This window comes from Halictus rubicundus, chromosome 2, assembly GCF_050948215.1.
Source record: "Halictus rubicundus isolate RS-2024b chromosome 2, iyHalRubi1_principal, whole genome shotgun sequence".
NCBI classification, from domain to species: domain Eukaryota; kingdom Metazoa; phylum Arthropoda; class Insecta; order Hymenoptera; family Halictidae; genus Halictus; species Halictus rubicundus.
In genome coordinates, this window is record NC_135150.1 from 27,009,994 (window position 1) to 27,031,725 (window position 21,732).

At 41.1% G+C, this 21,732-nt stretch overlaps 1 protein-coding gene across 2 annotated transcripts in view; it reads left to right on the forward strand.

Annotated features, from left to right (window-relative positions):
* Pnt (ETS transcription factor pointed) overlaps positions 1–21,732 on the forward strand; it is a 265,759-nt gene that overhangs the window by 12,419 nt on the left and 231,608 nt on the right. The window lies entirely within an intron of this gene.

Genomic DNA, 21,732 nt, shown 5'->3' on the forward strand with positions numbered 1-21,732 from the left:
TGGAGTACAAGTTACCACAAAAATCGAAAAAATTTTAAAAAAGAAAACTTAATCAATAAAAATTGGCTTCAAAATTTGAATGCTACAGCATCCATGTAATTTTGCATCACTATGAAAACTAATGCTATAGCATTCACGTCCGCGAACGTGTTAGTATATCTCTTCTTTGGAGTACAAGTTACCACCAAAATCGAAAAAATTCAATCTTGCTGTTATCATAAAGGGACAAGTCTAAGTCACGTTTAGGGCTCGGCAGTTCCAGTGTTAAAAGCGAGATGTTATAGTCGGTGTCATTCACGAGAACAACATGTGTCCACGTGGACGTTGGAGTTTGCATAAAAGTCTTGTTCACTTTCTCGCCCGTTGCACACTGCAAAAAACATTGTTAGAACCAGATCAGAATCCACGACAGTAAAGTTTCTCACGAGGTCGCGATACTTTGAACGTGGGCAATTTAGTGGATCCATTAACTTCGCAGTGTATTTCGAATTGTAGGAAGACGACGGAATCAGGGTTACCGTTCGGTACATCTTTTCGTTTTAGAAATCGTTAATTAACCCTGACCCGTTAGCGAGGGAAGCCGGTACGGTCCGTTCGAAATAGGCCAATCCTTCTCTATTTTCGCGGTGATAGTTGACGTTGGCAGCCGCCGCCTTTGGCAGCGCTCGGATTGTACGAGTGCCAGTAACAATTCGTTCTGCTCGGTGCTCTCCGACTTCGCCTCATGAATGAACGTAGAGCCGGCGGCTCATTCACCGTCCCCTCGGTTCCCCTCTGACCTCGCGTGGTCACCTAACTTGTCTAACGCTCCTAACGCCCCCCCCCTCTCTCTCTCTGTCTCTCTCTCGTGTTCCCAACCTTCTTTCTCGCACGCTCCTCTGCGCGTGTCCTCTCGTTCCTTTTGGTTTCACTCCCTCGCCTCGGTCCATCCGTTCCTCCTCTTTGTTCGCTTCTCTCTCTCTCTCTCTCTCTCTCCCTCCCTCCTCCTTTCCTCGTCTCCGTTCTCGTTGCTGTACGCGGCGATCCCGTGACTCTTTCGCTCCGGGGAGCAGCGAAACGCTCCTCTAATCGTAATAGATAACGGATAGAAACGACCAGCGACGATAGCGTCTAACAACTCGGCCGACACGCAACTCTGCGATCGCACGAAGGATATCTCTTCTCGATTTCGAGCCGAAGATCAGATTGATCGTCTCACCCTTCGCGGCCCGGTTCGACGCCATCTTCCCTCCGAGGGTTCCTCGGAACCTTTTGATCGTCCACTCGCAAATAGAATCTCATCGTCGAAGCCTTCGAGTACACGAACTGCAAGCAAATTTGTATATCAACCCTTTGCACCGGAAGCTATTTTAACTCGAAAACCAAACATTTTTTCCGACTTGGAATATTTCCATTCTATGTATACAAGAGCCCCGTCGGACCAATACACCCAGTGGAACTGAAAATTTTCTTTTTCAGTAGGACGATGAAATTATGATTTTCTTTTTAATTTTATAATAGACAAACAAATTTAATACCGTAAACGATATTTTTAGTGGCGAGAGTCGCCGCTCGAGTGCTAAGGGTTAACACTTGGTTGACGGGACCCTTCAAAACGAAACATATAATAATCGTAATTGTGTTTTCGTTTGATAAAAGAATGTACAATTACATAAAGAAACAAATTTCCAAGTCCAGTAGATCGTCAAATTGAAACTTCAATTTCTAGAATCAGAATTGGGCACTCGGAAATAACCCATTCATTTTTGTTAAATAAGAAAGATAATACGATCTGCGATATGTGTAAAGTACCAATTAACATAAACCACCAAATAATAGAATGCAAAAAATATGAGAATGAAAGGAAAAATGCTAAGTTGCTTAGATCCTTACCCATTCTGTTAAGTTCTAAGGAGTATATCGCCGGTCTTGCCAAGTATATCAAGGATCAAATATGTATAATATATTGTAAGAAAATGTACCGTGTTGCTAATGACCTTTGATGTTGAAGCAACATTAAACAGTTAAATTATATATATATATATATATATATATTTATATACATAAAGAAATATATGGTTTTCTAAAACTATAAGAGGTGTACGAATACTTTTTGCACTCACTGTATATCTTTGTGAGCCTCGGCAGCTTTTCTACCTCTACGGAAATAAAAAAGCAATATGTGCCTATAATGTTCGTTTCCGCACTCCATGTTCAAACTGACGCAGAACAAACAATTTTAATCAAAATTACGCGCAATTTGCTTCAAAAGTAACCTAAAAGTTACATTTACGAAACAAATTGCAACGTTAACAGAAGTGAATCGAACGAAACGTAAAGCCGTCTATTAGTGAAAAGCGAAATTACTTTCTTGCCAACCTAATAGAACCGTCGGCCGGCGAATGTGATAAAAGGGAAGGTATAACGCGATATTGTTCGAAAGCGAAAGGGACATTGAAGAGAAACGGAAAGTCGGGGCTCGTTAAAGAGGAACGGGATGCAGTAGCGGCAGAAGAGAGCCGGAGGAGAGGAGAGCAAGCAGCGGTAGCAGCATCAGCATCGGCAGGGAGGAGAAGAAGAAGAGGGAGCACGCGTGTGCACGGCAGCCGTTGGTTCGGTCGGCTCGGGGGAGGAGAGAAAGGAGAAATCTAAGTCGCCAGAAATAGCATCCCTTCTCGCGTGAAGCGGGTCCCGGAGCTTCTGCATGCGTCGCTCGTTCTAGTCGGATGCACCGTTGCCTCACCTACGTCACACGCACTATACCGACCACCGCTTCTTCTTCTCTCTGTCTCTCCATCGCTCTCTTTCTCTTCTATCTCTCTGTCTCTCTATCGCTCTCTTTCTTCTCCTTCTCTCTGTCTCTCTATGGCTCTCTTTCTCTTCTATCTCTCTCTCTATCGCTCTCTTTCTTCTCCTTCTCTCTGTCTCTCCATCGCTCTCTTTCTCTCCTATCTCTCTGTCTCTCTATCGCTCTCTTTCTTCTCCTTCTCTCTGTCTCTCCATCGCTCTCTTTCTCTTCTATCCTCTGTCTCTCTATCGCTCTCTTTCTTCTCCTTCTCTCTGTCTCTCTATGGCTCTCTTTCTCTTCTATCTCTCTGTCTCTCTATCGCTCTCTTTCTTCTCCTTCTCTCTGTCTCTCCATCGCTCTCTTTCTCTCCTATCTCTCTGTCTCTCTATCGCTCTCTTTCTTCTCCTTCTCTCTGTCTCTCCATCGCTCTCTTTCTCTCCTATCTCTCTGTCTCTCTATCGCTCTCTTTCTTCTCCTTCTCTCTGTCTCTCCATCGCTCTCTTTCTCTCCTATCTCTCTGTCTCTCTATCGCTCTCTTTCTTCTCCTTCTCTCTGTCTCTCTATGGCTCTCTTTCTCTTCTATCTCTCTGTCTCTCTATCGCTCTCTTTCTTCTCCTTCTCTCTGTCTCTCTATGGCTCTCTTTCTCTTCTATCTCTCTGTCTCTCTATCGCTCTCTTTCTTCTCCTTCTCTCTGTCTCTCTATGGCTCTCTTTCTCTTCTATCTCTCTCTCTCCATCGCTCTCTTTCTTCTCCTTCTCTCTGTCTCTCCGTCGCTCTCTTTCTCTTCTATCTCTCCGTCTCTTCCTCCTCTTTCTCCTCTGTCTCTCTTTACGACTCGCTTCGCTTCTTTTCACTAACCGGGAGGGTTGACGGGGAGTAACGTCGTTATATAATCTAGCGTGCGATCGCCGATCCGTGTGCGTTAATTGAACTAAAGGACCTCGAACGTTGCCCGACAAAATCGAGTTTTTAGGCACCGCGTGTACCAGCCCAGCCTACCATTCGACGTTCACGTTGGAACTCGGCGAAATTGCGGAAGAACCACGCCGCAGATTGCGTTACGCGTTATTAAATGAAGCACGCTTCTTGGAGACGAAGCTCCGCGGAAAGTCGAACAACATGATCCATTCCGAGCGAGATGCTTCCCTTCTAACCCTGAGTTTTCTTCGTGAAACGTTTTGTTACACTCGTTTCGGGTCAATTAGCATGTTTTTCAATTTTTTATCTATCACGACGTATTTATGGGAATTTGTATTTTCACTACTCAGTCACGGAAGGATTCAGCTAGTTAGGTATTAACCAGTTAACACGTTGAACGCCACGTCAGCCATATGTGGCTGACGGAATTATTTGTGCAGGTTTTAAAATGAATTTTTACGTTGATATATTCATTGTACTAAACTTAATTAGGATCTGTAACATGCAAGAAAGTTGGAGGATTACTGAGTGTCGTACATTTAATTTTTTGCAATTTTTATTTCGTTAAATAACTTACTTTGATTTTATGGAATTTTTCGGGTTTCTAGTTTGGCGTTCAAAGTGTTAACTGCGTTCATACACGTGTCAATCCAAAACTCTATCGCGGTGCGGTTGACGTTAATGAATTGTTAATTTCTTATAAAAATGTAATAATGTAATTCTTTCTCATTTTGCTTTACTTCATTCGGAAAATTTGTAATAGCAGCATTTCGCCTGCGTTCGACGTGTATACTCGTCCTGGCTTGATTTTAATTCCGCGCCACGTAAGGGATTTTTCAAAATTAAACTCCGCAGTTAACTGGTTAAATAAAAGAAGTAGAATTGTGTGTTGCCGTAGAAAATGACAGTTATCCAGTTTCTATTATAATCTATGTATAGAAGAAACTAATTTCATTAAAAACGGACGATGATTCATTTCGTTTGTGAGTCTAATAATACTTCTTGAAATGCAAATTTCATTCCACGTCATAGTATCTGTGTGAATAACTCTATTACGTAAGATGTACGTATGCATGCACGCAACATTGTTCACGTAGAGACGTGCTCTCGTACGTTGGACTATTTATAAACAGGCTGCGGGTCTTTGTGCGCGAGATAAAAATTGTCCAAGTCAATTTTACGGAAACAGAAGATAAATGAATATTTATTTTCTCTTTTAATCATTTCAGCAAGTCGAAAATATAAAATCGTTCAAATCTTCTCATGTCTTTATAGTTTTGTATTTGACCACAGTACATTTGTGTTATTTGCTCATACATTCCACTATTATAAATGGACTGTAGGCCTTTATGCGCAAGATAAAAATTGTCCAAGTCAATTTTACGGAAACAGAAGTTAAATGAACATGCATTTCCTCTTTTAATAATTTCAGCAAGTCGAAAATATAAAATCGTTCGAATCTTCTAATGTCTTTATAGTTTTGTATTTGACCACAGTACAGTTGTGTTATTTGTTCATACATTGGACTATTATAAATGGACTGTAGGCCTTTATGCGCAAGATACAAATTGTCCAAGTCAATTTTACGGAAACAGAAGTTCAATGAATATGCATTTTCTCTTTTAATAATTTCAGCAAGTCGAAAATATAACATCGTTCAAATCTTCTCATGTCATTTACAGTTTTGTATTTGACCAGTCCATTTGTGTTGTAAATGCATGAAATCCGCAGTCTGATTGTAAATGTGCGTCAGATTTTTGTGATTGTTGTACGAAACTGTGATGCAATTATGAGACCGACGGAGGAGATTGAATTCTTTTTTATGATTATGATTATGAAATATTAGAAGAACGTTACCTGTTTGTAGAAAAGCTGTTCGAGTGGTAGGCAGGTGGGAGTAATAGAAGCAATTTCGAAGCTGATTGATGACGGAGAGGGGGCCAAGTCCGAAGCAATTAGGGATTGAAATGGCGGCTTGGTTCAACATCGATTCAGGATTAAACGATTCGGGCGTGGTGCATCCGTTTCCTTTCCTAGGTTCCCGTGGCATACCGATCACGCTCGTTTTCCCGTGACCGTGGTCGTCGTTCGCCGATTTGATCGCCGTGACCACCATCGATTTATCGGACCGTCTTCGAGAGTGTTCGCGATCGATTTACAAATTAGTCGCCGTCGTCGCGGACGAGTCTCTCTCTCTCTCTCTCTCTCTCTCTCTCTTTCTTCGTGTCTTGGCTCATAAAATTCCACGTGCACGCGATGCAATCGTTTGGGTCCACTTCGCGCCGGTGCAACACTGCACCGATGCACACCAACGCCGTGGAAAAGAACATTTCACACTTGTAATTGCATATTTGTCCGGATTCTGTCACGTCCCGTATTTGTGTGGTCTTGTTCGCACAGAGTGATCTATAAAACATTTATTTTTAACCGAATGCTCATGGATGTATTCTTACATACCGTGCGCAGATTTTCACGAAGCTTTACACATGGCTGGAACATTAAGGAATATCTTTTTTGTTCTTCCGCGTTATTTTTTCACGTCTGCACGCCTCTGTATTTAGATAACCACCCACTAGAAACGATTTTATCTAGATTTAGTTCAGTTGACAAAACGACGAAAGAATAAATTGGACAATAAAAATAGACATTTACAGCTGAAGCGTTGAACTGACTGTGATTTGCTGCGGCCGACAAAACAGGAGAAGAATAATTGGAAAAACAAGAATGGTACTTTGTAGATCAAATATTGAAACGACTGTCTGTGATTTGCTTCGGTCGACAAAACTGACGAATTATTTGAGAGAAGAATAATTTGCGAAACGAAAATAGTATTTGTGATCTGTGATTTGTATCTGTTCGTGATTTGTTTCGGTTGAGAAAACCGGAAAAAGATTAATTGGAGAAAGAGGAGGCGTTGAACTCTCACTGGCTGTATCGAATTTGTTGTTATCGGGACAATTTAGTAAAGGGAAGCGTTGATCGCGTTTAGGCTGGTTCGGGCTGACAGTGCGTTGCCGAATTTTAACGAATTTTACCGTAAGACCAGCCTCTTTGCTTTTCTCTCGGCCATCTGTCGATGAATATTAATAAGAGGAAAGCAGGGCAGCTGTTGTTCGCCGCGCGCAGGAACTGGCCACTTGGCCGGTCGTTCCTCCACCGGAAGTCCTCCGCAGAACTCGCCGAAAAACGATCCCTTCTTCGCCCGGGATATCCAGGTCCCTTTGATTTCCTCCGGAGATGCATTCTCTTCCATTATTTCCAAAAATCGGCTCCACCGTTCTCATCTGTTTCGTCGGTAGCATTCTTTACCGAGATTTTTATTCGTTCGAAGTTTCGGAAAATTCTTCCACGAATAACTAACTCGGTAAATAAATCTTGTTCCGTACCGTCGACAGTTTTGCAATATTGTTCTCGTTTTTAGTGGGGCATTGTACTGCGAGGAAGTAAAGTAAGGTGACGAATTGATTCCAAAATAGAAGATTCATTAATTTCTACAATTTCTCTGTCTCTGAAGCTTTCCAACCAAAAAGACTCCATCTTTTTAGCATTTTTGTGCTTGATAAAATTAGGACATGTTCCGAAGCAACTCGGAACAGTTTTCGATCTACCTTCCAGTAATTAATTTGATGGTTCGCGATCGGAATAGATCTCGGTACGAGGTCGGCACTGAAAGACAATTCTGCTCGAATTTAATTCACGAATATTGAGATTGCAAACATGAGGAATTTCTCTAGGTATATATTATTTAAAAAATGGCTACAGATTTTGATATATATATTCGTGTTATTTTGATAAGAAAATGTAACATAGTCATTTCTAGTGCTCCGCAAACCTAGTGTTAAGAAAAGTGGCATTAATCCTTCGGAGTAAAGTCGAACGAGTGGAAAGAACATTGGAGAACTTCATTTATTTATTTGTTTAATGCTGCTTCAACATGAAAGGTCATTAGCAACGCGGTACATTTTCTTACAATATATTACACATATTTGTATCCTTGATATACTGAACTTAATTAAATTAGAACTTAACAGAATGGGTAAGGATCTAGGCAACTTGGCATTTTTCCTTTCATCCTCACATTTTTCGCATTCTATTATTCGATGATTTATGTTATGACGATGTTTATGTCGAATCTTTGGGGTATTGTTCGAAGCTCATATTAGTTTCCATTGGAGAACCGTCTTGGTTCTCGAAGAGTCATTTAATTTCTCTGTTTCTGCCTCGAGAACGGCGCTTCTCGATTTTTTCGCAGGCTTGTATTTTTGTCAGGCGATCGATCGATCCATTGATCCCGAAGGAATGCGGTTCACGAGGGCCCGCGTTGATAACCTTTCCGTCTTCACCGAGTGTCCAATAAATCCGCCGGGTATTTATATCTAGGGCCGGCCGATGTAGCGGAAAAATTTTTAATCGCGCGTGTCTTCTGTCATTCATTCGGGGATAAAAATGATCCGGCGTATAAATAGTCGGGGAGCGATGAATGGCGGCGATCGCGCGTCTTCGTAGCCTTGTGCATCGATCGGTGGTTGCGTCGCCGGGCGGGAAGTTCGTCGGTTTCCTTCGCGGATCCACGACAGAATGGATCCCCCGATCAAAACAATGAACGACGAGATCTAACCGGGGGATCGTTGCAGATTTGATCGGGCACAGACGTCCGCGAATATTAAAGGAGTTTTTGCAATTTTGCAAATTTTATTAAAGGAGCCGTCTGAACGGTGAAATATTCCTGTCGCATCGGAAACGGATCACGCTCCGCCGATTAATTAACACCCGGACGGCGGATCATTCTTACGTATTGATCGATGATATTTCGGATTATTCGCTGCTTTATCTACCGATTCTTCGAATCATATTTGTCGAGGTAATTCCGTTTCTGCTCTAGCTAATGCGAAAACTGTTCACCTCATTCAATAGCCAGAACCCGAGCAATTAACACTGGAACTACCGAGCAATAAATGCGACTGACGTATATTGCTTTGCAACTGTGGCAAGACTGTGCCCATTTAGACTTCACACAACTTTTATTGTAATGAGTGCTTCTATGAAGAAGTACATTGAAAAATTTCCGATGAAAACATTTTTACAATTTCAGTCATTGTAGAAGAAAAAAATTAGGAACCAGTCATTTTTGATCATTTAGTTCTAGCGTTAACAGCCAAGACTCGATAGATTCGCGATAAGGTAGAGTGACCACGTTACCGACAACAAAATAGGCGAAAAATGGTTTTACATGACTCAACTTTTCGTCTTTATATGAGAATATTGAAAAAAGTATAGAAAGTAAAAGCGACTTATAAAAGTCACGTGACTAACCTTGGCTCTGAAGGGGGGGAACCTTGTGTAAAATGAAATTTTTGAGCATTTGTTTTTTAATCGATAGGAAATTTCCTTAGGAATACGATGAAAATCGTTAGAGATCAGAGATGTTCTTGTGCGTTATTTTCAAAATAAAGTGAAATTGTGCTTCTCGAAAACAAGAAAAAACGGATGAACTACAACTTTCTGAGAAAGAGGAAGATCGCGATTAGCAAAAAATCGCGTGAGGTTAAAATGAATTAAGATTTTTTCACGATGTACAAACACGCAACGTGTGTTTCACGTTACTCAAACTTTAAACGCGTTTTTCTCAAAACACAACATTTCGCACGCCGTGCAACGTAGCTCAAAAACTGATTACTGGATCTGTATGAAACTTCGTATGTATATTCTATAAATAATTGTCCACAACGTGTCCGATTTTTTAATTTTTAATTTAAAACATTGCTATTGACAGAATATCATGACAGAAGATCCGTTTTTTTTTTCAAAGCTTCGCCGTTTTTGCAATTTTGCAAATTTTAATAAAAGAAGGATGTCACGTTGTGCGTATTTGCATAAACTAACGATTCCATTTTGATGTTTTTGTTTGAGATCATTTTCGTGCATTGTGCACGGTGCATTTCCAGGATGCGATTTTCAAGCCGCCATTGCCACCATTGATATTAACGATTGAAATTTATAAAAAATATTTTTGTTTAACACTAGAATAAACTAACTAACGGATAACTAACGGAGCACTAAAAGTCACTATTTTGCCTTACTTTATAAAAATAACAAGAACGTGGTACCCACATTTTCAGCAATCCTTTTAAAACTATATATACTCAAAGAAATAAATTCGCTAGATAATTTCTCATATATGCATCCTTAGAATCTTCATAATTTTAAATTAAAAATACTGATACCCGTCATTTTCACGGGTCCGGTAAACCTAGTGTTAAATTATAACGTTAGTAAATGATACCTCAAATTTTAAATCAATCTACGCTATCTACATTTCTAAAAAAAAAAAAAAAATCGTGAGAAACAGGCCATTTACACAAGGTTCCTCCCTTAACCCTTATTTCAATGACCAAAGTTTCCTACGATACTCAGTGATGCTGCAGTTGACAGTTCGAACGCATACGTTTGTGCCTGAAATGGGTTACAGAAATTGAAACGGTGTTAAATGAATTCTTTCGATACTGTGGGTCAGAGTAGACCCACGTTCCGTCGCCGGTTTAGTGAAGTGGAACTCGTTTTCCCGATGGCGGTTGGCTCGTGATTTTCCGTCGACAGCGTTGCTAGCTCGGGACACACGCTGCGTCCGATAAACACGCCGATTAATCGGCTCGTGGAGCGTGTTCCGGCGATCGCGAGAATTGCAACGATCAGTATATATATTTACCCCCTCCCTTTCCTCCTCCTCCTCTTCGTCGTCGTCGTCAGGTTTATCTTATCGATGAGGCATTTCTTCGTACATGCGCACGTGCACCGGGCGACATTCGGTCTAAGAAAACATCGGCTTTACGTTCATTCATGGTTCTAAGCGTTAAAACCGACGCGCGAACCGCTATCGGAAAATCGATCATCCGCGAACGATATCGCGCCGTCAACCTCGGAGACACTCGGGACCTGTTCCTCGCTTTTTTTTTCCACCAGTTCGACGAGGAACCTCTTCGAATTCTAGATCAATCGTTTCCTGCCGATCGACAGCGTTACCGTCTCTTCGATTTGTAATTACGATATAATATTTAATAAGTAGACCACGGATTTTTGTGCAAAATTCTCTGCATCAATTGCGGAAGATTGAAGCCAGATACCTGCACACTCGATTCTTTCTTGAATACCGTTGTCTTGCCAGCGACATATATCGTCCAGGAGATACTACTATTTTTTCATTCACGTGAACGTCGTAACCGACCTGTATTATGTTTACACTCCTCGGCGTCCGAGGCCACGGTAGTGGGGATAGTTCTACGACTTTTATCAGCCAAATATTTGCGACATATACCGAGAAATGACTGTAGCCTGACTGTGCCCTTTTAACCCTTGCGCTCGGAGCTGTTTTAACGGAGAAACCAAACATTTCCTCGGACCTACAATATTTTCATATGATAGATAATAATCTCACATGATAGATAAATGTTTAGTAATTTATTATGAACGTAGCAATGTCAACAATCTTTTGAATAATGGTGTAGCAATTTTTAATGGTGCCTCAGTCAATTGAAAATAGTACTTGAAGTGAAAATGGTACTTTTCTCCTGTTTGAAATTGTATCGATCGATTTTTAACATTATTCATCAAATCCTGTCTATTAATAAGGGTCGATACGGTCTCTGATTCTGTACGAGCATCCGATATAGACCCGATTACTATTCTATTATAATCCGAGGATCCGAAGTAAAGATTCGCGGCAGTCGAGTAATGGTACAGTTAATTTATAGCTTGTTAATTCATGCTATTCGTTTCATTCAGCTGCGTTGCCGCAAGTGTCGGGTCGTTCACCCTAGGTGGTTGATATACGATTGTTTCTCGATATTTCGCCATTCTGGCCAGTCATAGTGTGTTCTGTGCAATCGCGTTGTTAACAACATTAAATGGCACGTTGGTCCATCAACACGGACCGCCACCTGTTACTGAACAGCACTTTGCAATCCCGACATTTTGCTTTCACTGATTTGTGTCGATTCAAATTTCTAGACAGCGGATTTTTACGCGAAATAAAAATTGTTCGAACAGCAGCGAAACAGAAATTTTTACCATTATTAATTCTGATAAACTGGTACCGATACATTTGGAGCTCCTGAATTCTTTTAATCCTGTGTAATAATAAATTCAAAATTTGACATTTCAATATGAAAATATAAAAAACTCTTTAACCCTTAGCACTCGAATGGCGACTGCAAGGCGCCACTAAAAATTGCTGTATCATTGTTCAAAATATTTTTTACATTATTAAATTCGTTTGTATTTAAGACTAGGTTTACGGAGCACTAAAAATGACTATTTCACATTACTTTGTAAAAATAACATGAATTCATCTATCAAAGTTTGTAACCATCTTTTTAATAATATGTACCCAAAGAAATCAATTCGTTAAATAATTGCTCATGGATGCATTTTTATGCAATATTCCCAATTTTTAAATATTAGGTCCCGTAAATCTAGTGTTAATAAATTACTGAACACTTCAGAATTGCACGAGTAAATTGCACCATTTGCGTATGTATAACACGAAAAAAAAAAGTATATAGAAATATTTTAGATCGGAAGAAATGTTTCGTTTCGGAGTTAAAATAGCTTCGAGTGCAAAGGGTTAATTACAGTAAATTAAGGAAAGCTATTTCGATATCTTATTGTACATGTAAACTTATAAAAAATATTGATTTTCGTACGCTTGTTTAACGTATAAGGGTACATGAAATAATATTTAATTTTATTAACTGTACGCAAGTACACTAACGAGCAAAACTGAGTCTACACTATTTGAAGCAACATAACTTTTTAAAAATTAGATCAAATGACTTGAATTTTATTGAGAAGTTAGAAGGATTAGCTTATTAAACGGGGTGTAAAAAATTTTTGAAAAAAGTTTGAATTGGTCGGAATCGCAAAAGAAATAGTAAAAGTTGGTTTTTTTCAGCTTTTTTATCTGAGCCTGTATTGAAAATTTAAAAAATGTGTTCGATTCGCTGAAAATTTCACCGATATTGGTTAATTCGTTTACGAGTTATAAACGCTTAAAAGTGGAAAAATTGCCATTTTTCACGATTTTCGACCTAAAATCGCACTTTTAATCGTTTATAACTCGTAAACGAATTGACCAATATCGGTGAAATTGTTAGCATGGATATAATTTATTCGAGCGAATCAAATACATTCTTGAAATTTACAATACAGGCTCAGATAAACAAGCTGAAAAAACCAACTTTTACTATTTCTTTTGCGATTCCGACCAATTCAAATTTTTTACACCTCGTCTAATAAACTAATCCTTCTAACTTCTCGATAAAATTCAAGTCATTTGATCTAATTTTTAAGGAGTTATGTTCTCAGTGAAAAAGTAGACTCAGTTTTGCTCGTTTGTGCATATGGTCACTGTAAGTACCTAACGACGTCGCTTCGTCGAACGTTTTAAAATGAAATCCCACAGGAGTTGGCTAACTATAGCGAACACACGAGAGATAAAGGGTTTCTGAATAGCGTTCGGCCGATTCGGTGGAATGGAAAGTCGCCGGCGAGATTGTGGGCTACCGGGAACGGAATCGCGGTGAGATAAGGTGCTCCGGGGCAGAACGAGCATAATCGAGGGGTCCTTAGAAAGGAACGGGGGTAAAAATAGCAACGAATTGTGCCGGCCATGAGAAAACGTGCTAATAGCTTCTTTTCGTTTCTTCCTTTCAAGGGCGTTTTCGAGGATTCTCTCTCTCTCTCTCTCTCTCTCTCTCTCTCTCGGTCGCACGTTGCTCGGTCTATCCTTCTCTCTGTTCTCTCGTCTCTTTTGACGATTCTCTCTCCTCTCCTCTCCCCCTCTCCTCGGCGGGCCTGTTACTCATTCATTCAGAGAAGCGGCTCTCGGGGCCGACTCGCAAGAGAGCCGAGTCCGTTCCGAACGAGCATAATGCCGGTTCTTATACGAATCGGGTCGTCGATGTCTCGACTCGACGAATAATAAATGGGACCTCGACGCTCTCTCTCTCTCTCTCTCTCTCTCTCTCTCTCTCTCTCGCGTTTTTGGCATTAATCGTTCGTTGCATATCGAGGCGGCGAGCGATCCCGAGAGCTCCCTCGTTCGCGCGGAACGCAAAGTTATTCCTGGCTCCGGTGAATACCGAGAGAGTCTTATCTGGAACCTATCGAGAAAACGCTAGCCGTGAAATCTTGAAGAAGCGGATTCGACTCCTCCGGATTTGTCTTCTTCGGGACGCCAGTGCGCGATCCGATCGTATTTAACACTAAACCACGGTCAAATGACCGGTTTTCTGTGTCACAATTATCGAAATTATAGAAACGTTTTTGTAGGGAATTACGGAATTGACTGCTTTATTTAAGCATATATTATAACGAAAATCGTACGAAGTTTGAGTAAATTCAGTCTTTTCCCTTCTATAAGACGTTTCAGTTTTATATGTCTTGTGCTTGGTAGGTTTAGTGTTTAAACGGTGAAAATATTCCTAGAATTTGGAACTACTGTTTTATTAGTTCCAACACATTCAAATTATTTTAACACTGAACTTGCCACGGTCAAATTTTAGAAATTATAGAAACGTTTTTGTACGAAATTACTGAATTGACTGCTTTATTGAAGCACATATTATAACGAAAATCGCACAAAGTTTGAGTAAGTAGGCTTGTGCTTGGTAGGTTTAGTGTTAAAACGGTGAAAATATTCCTAGAATTTGAAACTACTGTTTTATAAGTTCCAACACATTCAAATTATTTTAACACTGAACTTGCCACGGTCAAATTTTAGAAATTATAGAAACGTTTTTGTAGGAAATTATTGAATTGACTGCTTTATTTAAGCATATATTATAACGAAAATCGCACAAAGTTTGAGTAAGTAGGCTTGTGCTTGGTAGGTTTAGTGTTAAAACGGTGAAAATATTCCTAGAATTTGAAACTACTGTTTTATTATTTCCATCACATTCAAATTATTTTAACACTAAACCACGGTCAAAATGACCGGTTTTCTGTTTCGCAATTATTGAAATTATAGAAACGTTTTTGTAGGGAATTACTGAATTGACTTCTTTATTTAAGCATATATATTATAACGAAAATCGTACAAAGTTTAAATAGATTCAGTCTTCTCCCTTCTATAAGACGTTTCATTTTTATATGTCTTGTGCTTGGTAGGTCTACTGTTAATCTCGATTTCAACTTCTTCTCAGTCTTCTCTGCTCGGATCATTCGTTCGCGTGCCTACGCTTCTCTGAAACGCGTCTACAGTGTATCTCGAGCGCTATAGTGCTCGCAGTCATTTCGACTTCGTTTTGAACTGATCCGATCGAATGTTCCACTTAGTCGTCAACACGATAACTGCCACGTCAGTCACATATGACCGACAGTGATTTTTGACTATGTTTAGAAATTCATTTTTATCGTGACGTATCCAGATAAACCAAATTTTATTGGGATCTTTCGAATTCGAAAGGGTTAAGAGAGTATCCCCTGTAATACATTTGAAATGTCTAGTTTCGGGTTCATTAATTAAATTGCACTGATTTTGTGAGATTCCCTGGGATTTTTGGCACTTGACGTGTTAATTAGTGCGCTTCATGCACGAATATTAACGCACAAAAATGAATATCGAGCACATTGTTCCCCCAAAATGTGAGAATACTCATATTGGATGCGTTGAGCGCGAAAATGAATATCTTGAAATGTTACATTAACTGGCTACAATTGTTACAAGAATAGAATTCTGTCTATTTTAATCTAATCTTTGTTGATCTGATGCAGACAATATTTAGTTTTCGTGGAGGTTCGCAATCAATCGTACCTTATCGAGCATGACGTTCCTACTATCTGTCATGTCAAACACATAAAGGTGCGAGCCGAGACATTTTGAGGATTATTTTTAAAAAATCGTTGCTTGCGTACGGAATGAGTGAAATACCGATCAGAAGAATTTAAGAATATTGCTGCATTGTTTAAAATTATTCAAACTATTAAACGAGGAAGTACATTGCTCCTTACGACCGATGCAGAAAACTTTTATTTTTCATAAAAATTCGCGATCCCACTACACGTGTAGCATGTTAAAAAAAATTTTTCCGCGCGTGGTATTGGAAAAACTAAAATTTTCTTGAATTTGTGCGCGTTTAACGAATTTTCTCGAGGTTAAGAAACGTTCGTACCACAATCTCTCTATTTTTCCCATATTCTACAAAGTTGCAGCTTCCATTTAAAAAAAAATTTCATCGCTCTACCTCATTCCTATCGAAAGTTCCTTGATTTTCAATCCGATTTTGTCCAAATTACCCACTGTGCGCCGTTTCTAGGATCGTACAGAAGAACGCTCTGTGTCGCGCGGAGATAAAATTGAACAGCGATCGATCCTTTCCGCGACGATGTGTTCGCGACAGCCAAAGATAGAGGCGTGTTCCCGTGGTCTCTCCGCGAGTTTTCCGCGCGCGAACGTTCCCGCGTCGCGTCGGGTTTCATGAAATCTGGTCTCTCGTGCAGACACTTCGATATTCATTCCGAAGTGCGAGCGCGTAAGGACAAAAGAGCAGAAGACCGGGATATTTCGAGAGCCCCGTCTCTCCCGCGAGAAGGAAGAAGATGAAGAAGAAGGTGAGCGAGGAACGAAACGAAACCGGCTAGTAACTTTCCGAGAAATCATTACCGGGTTGCATCACCGGCAATTCGTACGACGATTAATTTATATAGGCGCGAGTTGCGTGCACACGATGCACCGTAATCGATCGTCGCCGAGCTGGATCCGCCGCGTGGGCGGTCCTCTTTTCGATTCTTTCGATCCTCGATCGCTACGAGGTTCGCCTAAAATATTCAAACTGAACATTCAAACAAAACTATTAGGTTGGCAAGAAAGTAATTTCGGTTTTCACTTATAGATAGCTTTATGTTTTGTTTGATTGACTTCTGTTAACGTTGCATTTGTTTTCTTTCTGACATTTCATAACTGCATCGTTTAGGTTACTTTTGAAGCAAATTACACGTAATTTTGATTAAAATTGTTAGTTCCGTGTCAATTTGAACATGGAGTGCAAAAACGAACATTATAGGCACATATTGCTTTTTTATTTCCGTAGAGGTAAAAAAGCTGCCGAGGCTCACAAAGATGTATGTGAAGTTTATGGTGTGGATTGCTTAACAGAACGCACGTGCCAGAATTGGTTGAAAAAATTCCGTTCTGGAAATTTCTCACTTGAAGACGACCAACGTTCTGGTCGATCATCTGAAGTTGATGATGGCCAAATGAAAGCCATTATTGAATCGGATCGTCGTATAACTGTCCGAGAGATTGCAGGTAGGTTAAATGTCTCGCATACAACTATAGAATATCGTTTAAAAAGTCTCGGAAGCGTTAAGAAGCTCGATATTTGGGTTCCACACGAATTGAAAGAAATTCACTTAACGCGACGCATCAACATATGCGATATGCATCTCAAACGAAATGAAATCGACCCTTTTCTGAAGCGAATCGTCACTGGTGATGAGAAATGGGTTGTTTGCAATAACACAACTCGAAAACGATCATGGTCGAAGCGTGACGAATCAGCCCAAACCACACCGAAAGCCGAATTGCACCAAAAGAAGATCGTGTTGTCAATTTGGTGGGATTACAAAGGTATTGTGTATTTTGAGCTTCTCCCAAGGAACCAAACCATCAATTCAGATGTTTATGGTCGACAACTAACAAAACTGGACATAGCAATCAAAGAAAAACGGCCAGAATTGGCAAATCGCAAAGGAATCGTGTTCCACCATGATAACGCTAGGCCACACACATCTTTGGTAACACGTGAAAAGTTATTGGAGCTTCGTTGGGAAGTGATGTCACATCCACCGTATAGCCCTGACATTGCACCATCAGATTATCATTTATTCCGAAGTTTACAAAACTCTTTGAATGGTAAAACATTCACTAATGATGATGGTCTGAAATCGCACTTGGATCAGTTTTTCACCGAAAAGGATCAGAAGTTTTCTGAGCGCGGAATTATGAAGCTACCAGAAAGATGGCAAAAGATCATAGAACAAGATGGAAAATATTTTATCGATTAAAGTTCATTGCTTTGATAAAAAAATTGGATTTTATTTCGCCTAAAAATACCGAAATTACTTTCTTGCCAACCAAAGATTTTGCAATTTCCTCGGACCAAGTTTTTCAAGAACGAAACCTAGAGTCGAATGAATTCTGCAAACGAACCGAGAGACACGGTTTTCGTGTCGCTTTGTTTGTTTTTTTCTTGGTTCACCTGTCGGTCGTGGGCGAACGGAGGAACGCGACTATTTTTCATCGTTATGTTTGATCGTAGTTTTCGTGGATCGATTATGTCCCTCGGGTAGCGAACTCTCGGACGTTCGATCACGTAGCCGAACGTTCTGCGCCTCGGAACGAAGAACCGCCACTCTCGGCCGTGTTGTATCGTTCGAATGCCGATGATGAAAGAGGAAGAGATAGGTAAACAGATTAGATGCGCGAGGAGAAAGACGGCGAGCGAACGCGTGACAAGCATCGCGACCCGGCCCGGCTCGGCCCGGCCCGGCCCGGTTATCTGCATACACGTGTTGCATGCAGTACGCTGGTGTAACAACCACGGAGGGGAAAATAATGATCGTGGAACACAGAGGGGCCGTTGTTCGCCACGAGATTTAATCGGCCCTACGCCTTCTACGCCCGGTTCGCCGAGAAATCGCTTTTATTTTCGCTTTTGGTCTCTCCGCGAATCTATTCCGTCTACTTTACCGAGCCACGAGCCTTTTCGCTAATGCAAATAGTTCCGCGAACGATCCAGCCCGGTAATTGCAGAATCGAATCGCACGATTCATTCAGAATTGCTCGCGCTTATCGGGCCGATCGACCGATTCGATTCTTCGAGTCTAACGATCTCGCCGATCTCGATCCTCGACCGATCCGGAAAGTTACTCGAACGCGAAATCGATCTTCACGGTTAATCTGATAGGAATTGGTTGACGGTGGAAGTGAATTACTGTGGGAGAGCCAATTACTGTGCCTATATTAATTATACTAGTTTTTCAGTTCAATGGATAGTAAAAAAGAGATATACAGTAAGGAGCAAAACTGATTACACACTATTTGAAACAACATAACTTTTTAAAAATTGGATCAAATGACTTGAATGTTATCGAGAAGTTAGAAGGATTAGTTTATTAGACGAGGGGTAAAAAATTTTTGATAAAAATTTGAATTGGTCGGAATCGCAAGAGAAATAGTAAAATGTTGGAAAGAGAAATAGTAAAATGGTTTTTTCAGCTTTTTTACCTGAGCCTATATTGAAAATTTAAAGAATGTGTTTGATTGGCTCGAATAAATTGTATCCATTCTGAAAATTTCACCGATATTGGTTACTTCGTTTACGAGTTATAAACGATTAAAAGTGGGAAAATTGCCATTTTTCACGATTTTCGACTTAAAAGCGCACTTTTGACCATTTTGGTCATTTGGACCACGCAAGGCAGGAACAGGTGTCCAAAAGTACCAAAGTACCAAAGTACCAAAACGAGAAGTACCAAACGAGAAAACGAGAAGACTCGTCGATCAAATATACTAGATCGAGTCAGAAATAATTAATTTTTCCGAGAAGCAACCAGCGGTGATGCATTTATCATCTCAATGACTCATCGCTCTCGAGCAACGGACAACAAACGGCAACACGTTGCAAATATGTACTAGCGAACACGTGATCAATAGATTGCGAAGTTTTATATGTCTATGATAAAAACTGAGCAGATCGGATGCAAAACAGTAAAATCATATCAAGAGTCTAGCCAACCAAATTGTACTACTTCCAAATTTTCTTTTACGTTATAATCTGAAATGAAATTCTCAGATGACGTTACCGTAGATGACTTGTATGGTGCATAATTGAAATTGTTGTTGCTGTTGACGGATCCGCTAAAAATTCTTCAGCCACGGACCATGGGCTTTGAAAAATTATGAAATCATTTCCGGAAGGAAATTTGTTAACGCGTTAACTGCCAAGTCAGTCACATATGACCGACAGTGATTTTTGACTGGGTTTAGAAATTCATTTTTATTATAAGATAAACCGAATTTTATTGGAGTCTTTCGAATTCAAAATAGTAAAGATGTTTTTGTTTCATTAACCCTTTGCACTCGAAGCTATTTTAGCTCCTAGAATATTTCCCTTCTATAAATTTTTTTTTTAATGTTATACATACCGAAATGGTGCAATTTGCTCGTACAATACTGAACTGTTTAGTAATTTATTAAATACAAACAAATTTAATAATGTAAAATATATTTCGAATAGTGATACAGCAATTTTTAGTGACGCCTTACAGTCGTCATTCGAGTGCTAAGTGTTAATTCAATTATTCTGATTTTGTAAGAATCTCTGGGGTTGATATTTGGCACTTAACGTGTTAAGAAAAGAAACAGATGTGCATTCTGTATCGCGCAATGAATCCAGGCAATCGTTATTTCAAAACGCGCAGTCTAATCAAGATATTATCGATTAGTGTTCCTGATTTCCCAACATTTTTCATTTCTCGCGAAATGAGAAATAATCAATTATAAAATTTCTCGAGAAATTCTCGAAGAAGGAACGCTGTTATGACACGAAAGATCGACGATTGAAATGGTTCTATCCGTGCCCGCGACAACATCGAGTGCCTCGATCCGTGGATCGAGGATTTCGCTGTCTTCCAGATTCCACGTCGGGGTCGTAAAGTGACGGACACGGAGTCGTCTATCTCCGATTCACGAGTGTCTCTTGGTTAGGTTGTCGGAGGAGGAAGGGTGGACTGGTTAGGCAGCGGGGCGACGTTAGAATGGAATGAATTAGAGGGGAAACAGCGTGACGAGAAAGAGTAGGAGAAGCCGAGTGCGTAAAAGGGACGGCACACGAGAGCTTGTGTGGGAGAGAAAGAGAAAATAACTCGTAAAGAAAAAGCGAGAGAGAGAGAGAGAGAGAGAGAGAGACAGAGAGAACGATAATGCGAGTCGTCGAGACGGCGGAGAGGAGAGTAGAGGAGAGGAGAGTAGAGCGTAGGTACGGCGAGGTTAGAACGTTGCATCGCGTCGCTGCGCTGTCGTTGCATTGCGTACCGTTGCGTCACTCTTGTGCAGCGTTTCATTCAACTTGGAGTCCGTCGCGCGAAGGTCAAGCGGTCGTCGTTGCCTGTCGCTCTGCGCCGCCGGCACGGTGCGTCCTGCGATCTCGCTTCCTCCCCTTATTAATTAAATTATCGCCTTTCCCCGCAGAGAGACATTTCGATTTCTCGAGCGATTTTCGTTGCAACACCATTCTCGAGAGGGGAGCCTGCGCCGCGCTCGCTCGACTTTGATTTCGTCTAGATCGCGTTTGCGGTTTCTCTCCGTTCTCCGCCGTCCGCTTTCTTCAGCCTGTCTTTGTACCCCGAAGCCTGCCCCCTTCCTCCGACGTCCCACCGGTCATCCGTCACGGCTCTCTCTCTCTCTCTGTCCTTCTTCCTTTCTTATTCACCGATTTCGTTCCTCCTCGTCCCACCTCCGCCTCCTCGTCCTCGGTCTCGCTCGACTCTTTCACGTCCAGCAGGGTTCACCCCCTTTGTCGCTCCAGTGGCCATTCTCCTCGTTCCCCTCGCTGCTCTTTTTCCGCTGTTCTCCCCTTCCGGCACGTCAACTTCAACAGGTTCACCGTCCATTCATGCCTCCGCAGAGACCGCGTCCTCCTCGCGACTCTTTGATCTAGCACTCGGCGAGATCCGCGACCTTCTCCCTTCGGCTCCGATCCACCGATCCACCGATCTTTATCTGCCCCCACCCTCCCCGGTGCTCCGCGATCCGCTCAATTGACGCGATCTTGTTGCCACTGCTGCTCGCTGTTTCGCCGACAAGAAAATCTATCTTCGACGATCGACGTCCTCGCGACCGGTCGATGAACATCTACTCTTCTAATCGTCGGCCGGAACAGCTCCGTTCTCGCGATAGAATCGTGCCGCGAATTCGCTTCGACGATTTCCGGGTTAAATCGGGATTTCGAATTCGATTTGCTCGTTTGCCTGCACGGGAAAAGCTTCC